This window comes from Protopterus annectens, chromosome 3.part0 (assembly GCF_019279795.1).
Source record: "Protopterus annectens isolate FY-2018-M chromosome 3.part0, PAN1.0, whole genome shotgun sequence".
In the NCBI taxonomy this organism is placed as follows: domain Eukaryota; kingdom Metazoa; phylum Chordata; order Ceratodontiformes; family Protopteridae; genus Protopterus; species Protopterus annectens.
Genome location: NC_056731.1, coordinates 1,639,460,098 through 1,639,474,685, shown reverse-complemented (window position 1 = coordinate 1,639,474,685; position 14,588 = coordinate 1,639,460,098). Strand labels below are relative to the sequence as shown.

Genomic DNA, 14,588 nt, shown 5'->3' with positions numbered 1-14,588 from the left:
CACTAATTCTGCGGCCTGCGCGGAAGCGCCTGTAGGTAATCGTGCTGATTGCAATACTTCAGTCAGTGTGCAGACTGACCAAGCAGCTTGGACTTTTCCGGAGTTTGTTCTTAAACAGGATCCATTAACGAAAAGAACTAAATCAGGATTTTGCAAAGGAGTAACAAATAAATTCAACCTAGGAGAAAGAACAGAGTTAACCACTAACACACAATCATGTGGTTCACCCTCATCTGAGGTTGATATTAAAAAGGCAGGGTTTAGTGGTGGGCGTTTAACTTGTAAAGCAGGATTTCCCATTAAACTTATCTCATACTTAGTAAGGCGTGCATTTGAAAGATATTGTGTTTTAGTTTTCAGAAGTAAGGCTTGAACAACATACGGGACTGCTAGTACAGTGTCATATCCCAGGGTTAGTGGAGCTGCCATGTCTACCAAGACGGCAGCAGCTGCCACAGCCCATAAGCAAGCTGGGTAACCAGAAGCAACTGGATCCAATTGAGTGCTATAGTAAGCAATTGGTCGGTATCCTCCAGTGTGTTGCTGGGTTAAGAGACCCAGAGCAGTCTTATTTTGTTCGCAACAAAAGAAAACAAAAGGTTTAGAATAGTCCGGTAACCTTAAGGCAGGAGGATTTACCAGGGCTGTTTTGATTGCCTGAAAAGCCTCATCATGTTGTGACGTCCAGGGTAGAGGGTCTGTAATGTCTTTTTTCAAGAGTTGCAACAGAGGGGCAGTAATTTCTGAAAAATTAGACACCCACTGTCTGCAGTATCCTGCTAGACCAAGGAACCCTCTAAGTTGCGTCTGGGTTACAGGATGTGGTGCAGTTTGAATAGAACTGATACGGTTTGGGAGTATCTGGCGAGAACCCATTTCAATAATGTGTCCCAAATACTGTACTTTATCTTGACAATATTGTAGTTTTGATTTATTTACTTTAAATCCTCGTGCGGCTAAAAATTTTAACACTAAAAGAGAATCTTCCTTACAGGCGTTACTGTCTGGGGAGGCTATAAGTATATCGTCCACATATTGGACTAGAACTGAACATGACGGTAGTTGTAAATCTTGTAATTGTAATTGTCTATGCATTTCCCTTGAAAATAAAGTCGGGGATTCTACATTCCCCTGAGGCAATCGAGTCCAAGTATACTGTTGCCCTTTGTGGGTAAAAGCAAACAAATATAGACTATCAGAATGTACTGGAATAGAGAAAAGAGCTGATGAAATATCTATTACTGTAAAACATTTAGCTGTAGGTGGGATACAGCTTAAAATAGTAGCTGGGTTTGGCACAATTGGAAAGACAGGCATAACTGCTTTGTTAACTTCCCGTAAATCCTGTACAAATCTGTAAGCTTGTTTACCAGGTTTCTTTACTGGTAATATTGGAGTGGTACATGGGCTTGTGGTGGGTACTATTATCCCTTGCTGTACAAGTGCAGAAATAACAGGGGCTATACCAGAGATAGCCTCAGCCGTCAGAGAGTACTGTTGTACTCGCGACAACTTTGCTCCAGGTTTTAGAGTTATTTTTACAGGGATAGCTGAAGTCAAAAATCCTACATCATTATCATGAGTTGTCCACAAGTAAGAGGGTAGGGAGTGTAAATCCTCATTTCTGTTAGAATCTGACTGAATACACATTGGTTGTAATATGATGGTATCATCCAAGGCTGCTAAAGTAGTGTCCTGTTGATCTGAAGGTACTTGGAGATAAACTCCATCAGCTATGCAAAAAATGGTGGCCCCCATTTTGCAAAGCAAGTCTCTTCCTAATAAATTTAAAGGCGCTGAGGGTCCTACTAAAAATGCATGATTATCCTGCAACGGTCCCACAGTTATTGGGACTGGGACGGTTTCAGAATACTCAATAGGTATACCGGAGATACCTACTCCTTTTGTTACTTTATTAGAAAGTGGAATATTCATGGCCATTCTGCTAGTTAGCATAGATTTAGTTGCTCCGGTATCAATCAAGAATGGATATGGTTTATTTTTAACCAGTAACATAACATCTGGCCCGTCCTAATCCACAGGAAAGAAGGGGTACAACTGCTGTTGTTTCTGTTCAGGGAACCTTCATTGTGGTTACTGTCGAGGGTTTGGTGTCCAGTTAGAATTCCATTGTTTTGGCACCTCAGTGTATGGTGCAGGTTGTTCAGCCAAATATGGACACTCATTTTTCCAATGGCCTACCTGGCCACAATTGAAACATTCAGTCTGATTACTGGGATTCTGAGATTGGGTCGATTGCGCACCTTGATAGTTTTGTTTATTTTGAGTAGCTGGACTGTGACCTCTACCCCTCCCTCTTCCCTGCCCTCATCCTCTACCTCGGTGAAAGGGTTGGCCCAAAGCGTTACACATTTGAATTTGTGCTTGTACTAAGTTTTCCTGTAAATCCTTTTTTTCTTTAGCCAAATGGTCAGATAGGTATTGTATTTGCTGAACTAACTCATGCAGGCCTAGACTAGGCCAATTGAAACATACTTCTTTTAATTTATCTCTCACTTGACGGTGTAATCCATCCACAAAAGCAGCTGATAGCCTGCTCTGTGCTGGCCCTTCGGTGGGCTCTGGGTATCCGGAATATGCCTCAAAGGCATCAGTAAGTCATTGTAAGTATTCATCTATAGGTTTGTCTTCTCTCTGTATGACTGACTTAATCTTAGACCAATTTGGGGTAGGTGGCACTATGACAATGATAGCATCAACTATTCATTGTCTTACTGCTTCAAAACCGTTTTCCCCTTGTGTGTTATGCTTTGGTATTGGGGTGGGGACATTAACATGATCCCAGATACGTTTCATCAGATCAGCTGGAACAGCGTATTGGAGGACAGCTTTAACTTCTTCTATAGTAGGATTTTGTAAACATATGTGTCCAGCTAATACGCATTGAAACTTTGCTGGGTTATTACGAATGGGCGGAAGTGATTTAGTAATAGCTTGAAAATCAACTGCCGACCACACCCTAGGTACGACTACAGTAGCCGGTTGTTCCGCATCTCTAGCATGTGCTGGATTTGGAACCTCCCTCAGTGGAAATACTCTTGCTTCATCTGATGAGCTCATGCTCGAATTGGAAGTAAAGCTTTGATGAGATTTATCCGGACTAATGTAACCATCCTTGTCTTTAATCACAATTGGGCATTGCTTATAATATTTACCTTTGTGTGAATATACAGTTTTCCTGTTTTGAGGTATTTTCAGCTGACTGGACCTAGGGTAAAAAAGCATTTGCACTTTTCTTTTGTGCTGTTTCTTTATCTTAGAGCGGCTTACTCTAGGGGATGATTTGCCTGTATCTATTTGGTCAGGTTGTTCTATAGCCAGGCAGCTAGACTGGCCTCCTATCACCTGATCTCCACGTCTGGGGTCAGGAATGACTTGCTCTTCCCTCCGACGGCCTTCACTCTGTATTGTGGAGCTAGCACTTCCATCTTGTAGTTGTGAAGGTTGATATTGCGGTGGAGGAGCCGTAGGGGGTGGGGGGAACCATGGATTATCATCTTCAGATGATTCAGGTATCTGTAATTTATTTAATTCTTGTACCGGATATAATCCCTTAAAGGGTGGTTCTTTTAAATGTTTACCATTAGCTATATCTTGATTCTTAGCAGCTTGTCGCAGTTCCTTTATCTGCTCTTTTAACTTTTTCTGACTATCCTTAAGACTACTAACGACCGAATCTTTTTCTTGTTCTTTAGCCTCACACATCCAATCATTAAAAGCTGCCCAGCACAACCCTGGTATTTTTCCTTTCTTTTTTAACTTTTTTTCATAAATTAGTCAGAACATCTTTATTAAAACTACCATTTTCTGGAAAAGCAAGATCGCCGTCATCCTTAGTAAGGGCGATCCACTGATCTAAAAACATACAACTGTCCTGGGACACCCAATAAAACATATAACCAGCTGGTGTACCTTTTTCTGGCTGATTTATTTTTCCCGCACTCGCTCCCATTTGCACTCAATACCCCACTATCACTCAATAAGCTATGCCTGTTTACCACAGGTTTAGCTAAGGCATTATGAAAACGTCTTGTTTCCCCACTCTCATACAGTAAGCTATACTTGTTTAACACATGTTTAGCTAAGGCATTATAAAAACGTCTTATTACCCCACTATCATTCTACCTTTCATACGTATGACACCAGTATTTTCTGTACTAACCCCACTGTCATACTGCACATTCAAAGCAGAAAAGAAATGCATGCCACTTACCTTAAAACGACTGAAGGAGAGAAATCATAACTTTGTCAGATAAAAAAAAATGTTTTTGTTCATAAAACTTTAGAAAGCAGACAGGGACAGAAAAATGAAAGAAATGCTACAGAAACAGAAAAATCTGTTGTGGGCCCTTTTAGCAGTATTTCGTTCAGTTCTTGACTGCTGCAGCTTGCTCTTAATTCAGATCCGAGTCACAGCACAAATTGTTACATTTCAGAATACTTTAAAAATGAAGACAGATACAGTTCTTTCTCTCTTTCAGTGGCTTTTATTAACTACAGTACACACGTGCGGGAGCCTCATGGAAAGCACCAGAGAGACTCCCAGAACAAAGGAATAAACAAGCTTATATACTGGTGATATTGCTGACAGTACAAAAATATAAAACTGAACCAATTAGATCATTATACAGGGCAATTAACCAATCAAAGGTTTACCCGTAAACATAAGACAATTCACATCATCATATCTCCAGGCAGAAGAGAGAATCGGATACACTTCCATAAAAGGCACATTTCCTGCTTTCAGGCAGACACTTGTTTGTTCAGTATTTTTTTATTATTCACAGTTCAGAGTTCACAGTACTCAGTACATCTCAGTTTATGCAAACTGTCACATACTCAATTCCTTTGAAACACATGCTTTGGCTGTTCATATTCTACAGTATGTGAGAGTCTTGCCACCAGTGACATTGTGCAACTCCATCTCACACACACTGTAATCGTTTGTTTCAGAATTATATGGTTGTCAGTGAACATGAGGCAATTGCTACATTGCTAAAGGATGCCAGAGTTCACCAAGCTAGATGCAGCAATAGCAGGAAAGTGCCTATCCATGGCTGCAGATCCTTAATATTTGCTTTACAAGGGAATAGAATAGGGGGTGTTTGCAACAAGATGAAGGACACGTGCTTATGTAGTTTAATCTACAGGTATCCTATGCGGTGATGCTGCCCAGTGTGCAAACCAGTTTCTCCTTGATTAGTGACAGATGTTCTTCGTGTTTCACTGTTGCAGTCAACCCATTTGGGTTATCTGCTTGCAGTAGCCCTCAGTTGGCCTGATTATTAAAGTCTTGGGTCCTGCGTCGATTGCTGTCTCATCTTCCGTGACGTCAGGTAGTCAGGGGTATAAAGCATGCAGCCGACAGCATTACATCAGTCTTTCTTGCCATGTGGTGCCCGAAGCAGAAGCAATTCACAAGTGCCAGTTGGCCGACTCCTGAAATTTTCGTTTTCAAGTTTCAGAACCGAAGTCTTCAACTAAAGCTAAGTACCCCGTTGAGGAAACTTTTTCTTGCTCTAAACTGATGTCAGTAAAAGTCAGTAATTGTATTTCTTGTGGAAAGTAAATACCTCACAAAGATTTTCATTCATACTGTATTCCTTACCTAGGCCCTGACCACGACATACAGCTCTGTTGGTTTTGTGCCTTATTTAAGCAACGAACTATTCGTCGTCAGTATATTTATGCTTCTAAATATTTTGGTACTTGGTTCAATTATCCAGATATGTCTTTAGTAATCCATCCGACTAACGACATTCTGAAAAAATGCAAAAATAAAGACAGAGACAGGCCACCTAGGTCCAAAGCTGCCGATGATGCTTCTCATAAGCCAGTCGCCAGTTCGCCGGTACTCAGTGAGGCACTTTTGCAGCGCAGCCCCTGATATCCGCTACTTCAGATTCGCAGGCCTCTACTGAGACCCATTTGGAGTCTGGTATGCCACGAGATGCTTCAACTGTGAAACCTGCGTATGTCTCTACCTTGAATGGGTCTGGAGTCGCTGTGCAGGCACCGGCTTCTGAGGGTGTATTCAGGCCTACTGACTTGTATATTAAACCAACGCCGTCTTCTTCTTCAAGGCCTAAAACTCGAACCATGCCTAGGAAACCTATGCCCAGACCGCATGGTCAGGCCTCTATGCCTAAAAAAACAAATGATAAGAATGGCTGAAGGCCTTATTACTTTAATCAGGGGAAGCCAACCTTACCCCTCTAAGAGACCTAGGACCTAATTTGCTTATGATACTTTTAACCAGGATTCTGAAATTTCTGTCTCCTCTGATGACCAGGATTTACCCTTCTCTACCTATGAGGATTCTGATGCTGAGGACTGTATTCCCTCTGCTTCCCCCCAGAGGATTTCTCTTTTGGTGAAACCCCGCATACTCTTAGGGTGCACTTTCATTGGGAAAGCCAGGATTACTCTGATTCTAAAAAGAGGCTTAGGGATTTCTTACTCCTGCCCCAACACAGGCCTTTAGCTATCCCTCCTGTACTAGACATTGTTGATGATGGCTTTTCGGAGTCTAGCTTGGCCCCTGACTCTTTACCTCCTAACTCTTTACCTCCCGCTCCCAGAAAACCTGATAGATATTACAGGGTTCCTGACTCTCACAAATTCCTTTTTAAAAATCCTACTGTGGATCCTGAGACCATTTCACAGGGACCCAAGGGCATTAAGACTACTACTGCCAAAAATCCTACTCCCTCTGATAGACGTCAGGGCGCTGGATAGATGGGGTAAGAAGGTATACACTTCTGTAACTTTGGCCATTAGGGCCTTAAACTGCCAGTTTCATATGTTAAAGTATCAACAGCATATTATTGAATTGCTTAAACAGAAAATGATGTTAATTCCTGACTGTGCTGAAAGTAAGGATTTAAAGGATTTACTGCATTCTGCTGAACAGGTTGGAAAGCATACTTTGCAATGTGGTTTTGATTCACTAGAGGCATCTTACAGGGCTGGTGTCACTAGGTCTGTACTTAGAAGGCATAGTTTGGCTTAAGGAGCAATCTTTGACAGATCATGTTAAAGGTAAATTGCTGGATGCTCCCTTAAATCAGGACCACCTGTTTGGCAACAAAGCAGAAGAAGTTCTTAAAAAGATGGAGGAAAAAGCTAAATCTATGCAAACTGTTAAAGATTTCCTACAAGTACAACCTCCAAGATTTAGTAGGCATTGGCCCTCTAAGAATTGGTCTTTTCCTGCATCTCCCAGACCTTCTCAGTCCAAACCCAGAACCAGCAGAACACCCAGGCTTCAGTCCCAAGGTACGCACAGGACTAAGCAGTGGGGGGCTCCCACTTCCAAATCAGGGAGTAGTAAGACTGTCCCCTGTGGTAAACTGTCTCAATGACTTAACTTTAAAACTTCCAAGCATTTCTCAACTGATTGCTCCTTTAGGGGGAAAAATTGCTCTGCAGGCATAAAATGGGAACTCATTACCCAGGACAAATGGGTTTTAAAAATAGTTTCCCAAGGATACAGATTTCACTTCCACACGTTACCAACCCCAAACGGTTGGCCAGATCTACCTCCAAATCAGTGGGCAGAGGCCCAAAAGCAAGTACTCTCTCTCTTAAGCATAAAGGCTATTCAAATTGTACCAAAAGAGGAAAAGGGACATGGTTTCTACTCAAGACTTTTCCTGGTACCCAGAAAAGACAACTCATGACGTCTTATCCTGGACCTTTCTATCTTCAACACCTTTTTGGTGATTCCAAAATTCAAGATGCTAACTCTTCACCAGTTACTTCCTATGCTAGGCAAAGATGACCGGTTGGCAACACTGGATTTAAAGGAAGCCTACCTGCACATCCCAATCAGGGAATCTTGCAGAAGATATTTACGCTTCAAAGCAGGCTACATGCACTATCAGTTCTCTTCACCACCCTTTGGCTTATCTACTGCGTCCAGGGTATTCACAAAGTGCCTAGCTCCAGTCACTGCATTTTTCAAGCAAAGAAATATTCAAATATACCCATACCTGGATGATTGTCTAATTCAGGCAGAAAGCCAGGACATACTTTTGAATCATCTGGCATTTGTACAAAAGGTGCTAACTTGTCTGGGGTACACCATAAACGAAAATAAATCACATCTGGTACCCTGTCAACAAATTAAATTCCTGGGAGCAAGCTTGAACATGACTTCCCAGATGGATTTCCTCACGCCAGAGAAACAAATTCATTTGACAACCTACTTCAAACTCATGGCCACAAAAACCCTGCTATCTGCAAGGCAAATACTGCAAGCCTTGGGGTTCATGGCCTCCTGCATTCTACTAATTCCATATGCAAGACTGCATATCTGGAAACTACAATGGTATCTAAAAAGCCTACTGTGTCAACATTCTCAGGATCTAGAAGCAATGATTCCTATCATACATTGCCTACGGTTAGAGTTCCTTTGGTGGGCAGAGGCCTGCCACCAAAACAAGGGACTACCATTCACTCTACCCCTTACCACCCAAACTCTAACAACAGATGCATCAGACTATGCATGGGGGGGCTCACCTGGGCAGGGAAGTGCATTCAGGGCAAATGGAACCCAAGTCAAATGCACCTGCATATCAATCAAAAATAAATGTTAGCTGTACAGAATGCTCTGACAGCCTTCAAGGACCACATTCTTCCAGGACAATTAATGGTAAAGACGGACAACTCCACTGTTATGTGGTACATAAACAAGCAGGGGGGTACCCATTCTTACCCCCTCTGCAGACTAGCCATGGCTCTGTGGAACACAGCCTTGAGCTACCAAGTGCATCTACAGGCTCAATTCCTGCCAAGAAAACTAAATACACTGGCAGACGAACTAAGCAGAAATCACATGGACCCACACAAGTGGAAACTGGAACCAAAGACTTTCAACATGTTGATAAACAAATGGGGGAGCCCAGATATAGACCTGTTTGCCTCTCCCCAGAACTACTAATTGGACAAATTCAGCCCAAAGACTCCCCACAAACAAGCTTGGAAAGTGGATGCTCTGTCCTTCAGCTGGAAAAATCTATCAGTTTATGCCTTTCCTCCTCTGCCTCTCCTCTCCAAAGTACTACTAAAGATCAAACTGGACAAACCAAGGATGATACTGATTGCACCAGACTGGCCACGCCAACATTGGTACCCCCTGCTGCGCAGTTTGTCACTGCTGGCTCCATGGCACCTGCCCCAGACCCCTACCCTGCTGTCACAGCAGGAGAGCCAGATTCTGCACCCTCAGCTTCAAACCCTGAACCTGGCAGCTGGCTAATTACCTAATCTCTCCATTACCATCCCTCAGTAAACAAGTGTTGGATGTTATTTTGGAGGCAAGGAGGCCTAGTACTAGAAAATCTTATGCTGAAAAATGGAAACGATTCTGTGCCTGGAACCAAACTCAAGGGATGGGCACAGAAGCACCCAATTTACCTCAGATTCTTCAATACTTAACTGAGATGCTTCACAAGGGCCTTTCTTTTTCCTCCCATCAAAATTCATGCCTTAGCCGTTTCAGCTCATTACAACACAGAACTATCCCTCTTCTCTCACCCACTGCTCAAGCAGGTCCTCAGAGGGCCAAAAACCTAAGACCACCCAGGAGAGCCCCAACTCCAGCCTGGGACCTTAACTTTGTATTGGAAAAACTCACTTTTCCTCCTTTTGAGCCAGATGCAAGTGCAGAGTTAAAATTCCTTTCTTGGAAAACAGCCTTCCTTTTAGCAATCACTTTGGCAAGAAGGGTATCTGAATTACAGGCCCTTTTGGCAGTGGAGCCTTTTATCATCTTTCATGCGGACAGGGTGTCCCTCAGGACCAACCCCTCCTTCATGCCCAAGGTGGTATCCAGTGTGGCCCCTAATCAGTCCTTTCATTTGCCAACCTTCTTTTCTAATCCACAGAACAAAGGGGAATGGATGCTGCACTCCTTAGGTGTGCACAGACAACTTAGATTTTACTTGGACAGGACTAAACCTCAAAGGAAATCTGAACAACTGCTGGTGGCATTTGCTGCAGGGGCAGAGGGGAAGGCTATTTCAAAGCAAACCATTTCTAAATGGATAGGCCATTGCTTTCATTTCTGCTATAAGCACCATGAAAAACCTATCCCACAGGGGATTAGACCCCATTCAACCAGGGCTGCATCTACCTCTACAGCCTTTCTCAGAGGTGTCCCTACCAGGGACATCCTAGAAGCTGTTACCTGGAGCTCTGTACATACTTTCACCAAGCATTACCATTTACTAATTTTCTCTAAATCCAGAGCTGGCTTTGCCACTGCAGTCTTGCAGGGCCTTATAGCTGGTCCTAATGCTATCTAAATTCCTCCTCCCATCCTTAGCTTTGGGAATCTACCCAAATGGGATGACTGCAACAGTGAAACATGAAGAACATAGTACAGTTGTGTATACTTACCATAAATGTAGATGTTTGAGTGTATTCACTATTGCAATCCTGGTTACCCTCCCTCCAGCCCCCTGACTTCTTTTGGCTATACCTCTACTCTATTTACTATGCTTAAAAGCTTTTTGGTGCATTTGCTTTTTTGTTGGAGGTATAACCTTGTATATATGTACATATATATATATATATATATATATATATATATATATATATAATTGCTTCCCATTAGGGGGGCACCTGACATCTGGGGCAAGAAAAACTGATGTAATGATGTCGGCTGCATGCTTTATACCCCTGACTACCTGACTTCACGGAAAATGAGGCAGCAACCGATGCAGGACCTAAGACTTTGATAATCAGGCCGACTGAGGTCTACGGCAAGCAGATAACCCAAATGTGATGACTGCAACAGTGAATACACTCGAACATCTACATTTATGGTAAGTGTACACAACTGTACTTTCTGAGTGCTGTTATAATGTAATCCAGTAATAATAATAATAATAATGTAATCTAAATGCAGCATTGCTGTTCAGTGCACAAATTAGTTGTTCATTGAGTAGCACAGGACTGTAGAAAATATCAGAGGTAGTTTTCATAGGGAAAGTACAACTTCTAGTGATTACGTATATACAGGGCACCACTAACCAGCACTGCACAAAAAGCAGTGTTGGGCAAACGTGAGGCTTATATACAAGCAGAAATATTTGAGAATGCCATGAAAACAAGCAACACGTGTAAAATAATACTTAGTTTTATTTTTTTTTGCTAAGGATGGCTTCAGATGCAAGAAAAAGTTCTCAAACTCTTTGGTGACATTGCCAAGCAATGAACAGCTCTGAATAACTGAGCCAAAACTCTTACAAATGCGAGACTTATACACAAGCAGAGGAAAGCAAGTTTTAAAGTAGGTATGCCCACAGGCCAGTCAGGTAAGCATGCAGTAAGCTTTCTACCAGCAATTTCCAGTTCAGATGGGTGAAATCAGCCCTCTCCTACATCAAGAGTGCAGTCTTTGACCTTCTTAACGTAAAATGACTGGCTTGGAGTCCAAGTGTTAGGGAACCACAAAAATAGATTCCTAAAAGCGCTGAAAGCAGCAGATACAGCATATTTAGAGCACTACAATTACACAACAGCAGCCTTTACAGCAGTGGAAAAAGTGTAGAAAAAATAAATTGCTCAGCTAGAGAACAAATATAGTTTACAGGAAATTCCAGCTTTTTTTAAGAAGTCAGATAAATCAAATACAGCAACGTGTTGTTCACGGTGTCAGTATGCGAGCCAAAATGGCCAAAACAATGTCTCGGTCCACAAGAAGTTACTTTGCCATCCTGCAGGAAGGTTTGTCCCAGATAAATAACTGGTGCTAAAATCATGGATTGAAACTAAATGCCAAAAAATCCATTATTGTATCCTATGGGAAATCATCTACTCCAGGGAACTACCACATTGACAAAACAACCATAAGAAATGACCCAGATGCTTGGGGGTCTAGGTTTACCGAGTGAATGAAAAGTTCATTAAACAGCTACTCAATGAACACTAAGCATTGAATGTTCATTGAATTGAACAGTCATATCATCGTAAATAAAATCATCTAATATGCATAGTTGTTAAACAAAAAACACTGCTGTAGATTAGATCCACTCACAAACACTTTAATTATACATGAAAAAGATTGAGCGCTTTCTTCCCTTTCCATAGGGGTTTCATCAGATTCTGGTGAAACCCCTATGGAAAGGGAAGAAAGCGCTCAATCTTTTTAATGTATAATTAAAGTGTTCATGAGTTGATCTAATCTACAGCAGTGTCTTTTGTTTTAACTTTGTGGATTTTGACACTGCAGGGCTCATTTTCAGCTTTATTAATATGCATAGTTGGCCAACACTGCGAACATTGAATTTTACATGATGCCTTTAATGTTAAATATTGATTAATTGTTCAATTAAGAATCAACTAGTAGTTTTATATAAAATCCCTTCAGAACTGTGGTGTTTTTATTCTGATGAAGTCTATGCCATTGTGTGAACAAAAAGCTTATTGTGAATATTGTGAGCTTAATAAATTTGTCTTTGGTGTTCCTAACCAACTATTGCATGGCTTCCCTTTTGGAGTTGGTGTCTCCTTCAGTACAAGTGGATTTGTTGTTCTTTTGCATGTTATTTGGAATTTATTTTCTATTTTGTTCCTCTTCAGTTTTTTTTGTTTGAGTTCATATGTAAGAATATACATTTTTGATATATATTAAATCTGTAAACTGTAATTTGTCGTCAATAAAATAAATTAAATGTACTGGCTCAACATACTATTTTAATAAACTACTTAGTTTTATAATTTAGATATTGCAAATATATATTAATAATATCAGCACATTTAGTGTGAAGTATGCACGTACTCATACCTCTCAGCTGTCCAGATCTTTGCAGAATGTCCATATTTTTGCCACAAATTGTTGGTCCATTTCTCTTAAATTTTGTGGTTTTCTGGCAAATCACTGAAGATTAAACTCACTAAATAATGACATACATTTGAGTTTTACACTTGGTTTCCGCAGTGGTACGGCGGTAGCGCTGTTACCTCATAGCAAGAGGTTCTCCCATTCGATTCTCGGCTTGGCTTGGAAGTGCCTTCTCTGTGGAGTCTGCATATCCTCCCCGCGCTTGGGTAGCGTTCGAAAGACATGCGTGTATAAATGGCCATTCCTTCGTTGAAGATTGGGCGTCGAGCTGGCACCTCTGTGTTTCGTAAAAATCTACTGCCAATCATTAGCGGACCGGAGTTCCGCTGTGGCGACCCCTTATCGGGAAACAGCCGAAAGACAAACAACAATATTTGAGTTTTACACTTGTTTCTCACCTCATGTCCTGTAGAAAAATACATCTTAACACACATCCATGTATTGTAGCAACTTTCTAAGTTTATAAAAGCAATATTTAACATCTGTCCCTATTTTTGGGCCTTTGTCCCCACATTATTTTAGGCTTTGTCCAGATTTCTTGCAGTGTGAGGTTGAGAGGTATGCACATAGTACATGCTATTTCCTTGTTGTTAGCCAACTATTTCAGTTCATTGACTTTTTTACGATGATATGTCTGATAAAATGGATGTTTGACATTTTCATTGTGTAGCAGTTCGATGTTCATTTTGTTTTATTGGTAAACATCGACCCCTTGTTTGGGATTTGGGAACTTATGTGGACAGTGACCTAAGCTTTTGACCAACATGTGTCCATTGTTGTAAGAAAGCCCTCCTATATTGCATAGCATATAAACAAAGGGATTGTGTTTAGCTATAGGGATGTAATTGTCCTCCTTTGCTCAGCCTTCATTAGGCCAGTCATTGAATATAATGCCCCCTTTGGCATGTATCTGTTCAGACATATGCAACAACTGGAATGCCTGTAGAAATACCTTAGTAAAAGGATACAAGACCTAAACTACATGTCCTACACTGAACTGACTCAAGGCCCTGTCATTATACTCGATATCCTCAGACTGCTAAAAGGTGACCTGTGTCTCACATACAAGGCATCCTCTGACCCAATACTGATGGAGTTACTCCACATCAGCAAGTCATATGGCACCATAAATACTCAGTCTAAGGATCTAAATCTCTTCTGCAACATCAACAGAATGGTTTGGAGGGACAGGTTTATCTCACAGAGGATACCGCTGCCATGGAACAAACTCCCTATCCACATAAAACGAAGTTCATCCCTGTCATTATTCAAGTGAAACTTGGATCTGTGGATGGGAAACAGAAAATTTACCCTAGGACTACCCCCTGTACTGGTAAAAAAAAAAAATTAAAATGGTGCACATTTACTGTACTGTCAAGACTGCTATGTAAGTAACTGAAAGATGTAGAGAGATTACTTTTCTCCCAGTTCCCCTCTCCCTTGACACCTTCATGTTGTCCTTGATATTTTATAAATCCATTTGGAATGTCACATCCCATATTCTGGCCCAGACCTTTACCACTGGCTAGCATAGAGGTGTGACAGTTGCTGTTCTGCTCTGTATGTTGAATTCAGGATTGACAACCTGACAGGTGGACTGATAAGGAAGCAAAGTAAGAAGGAATAAACTACCTGGCTGTATGTGTTTCTTCTACCATAGTCTTAGAGAGCCTGGCATGTAATACTACAGGAATAAAGAGCACAAACAAAAGGG

General features: G+C 41.4%; 1 protein-coding gene across 2 annotated transcripts in view; it reads left to right on the top strand.

The window, feature by feature from the left end:
- Positions 1-14,588, top strand: part of BAALC (BAALC binder of MAP3K1 and KLF4) — a 488,302-nt gene that overhangs the window by 273,594 nt on the left and 200,120 nt on the right. The gene's annotated exons all lie outside the window — the stretch shown is intronic.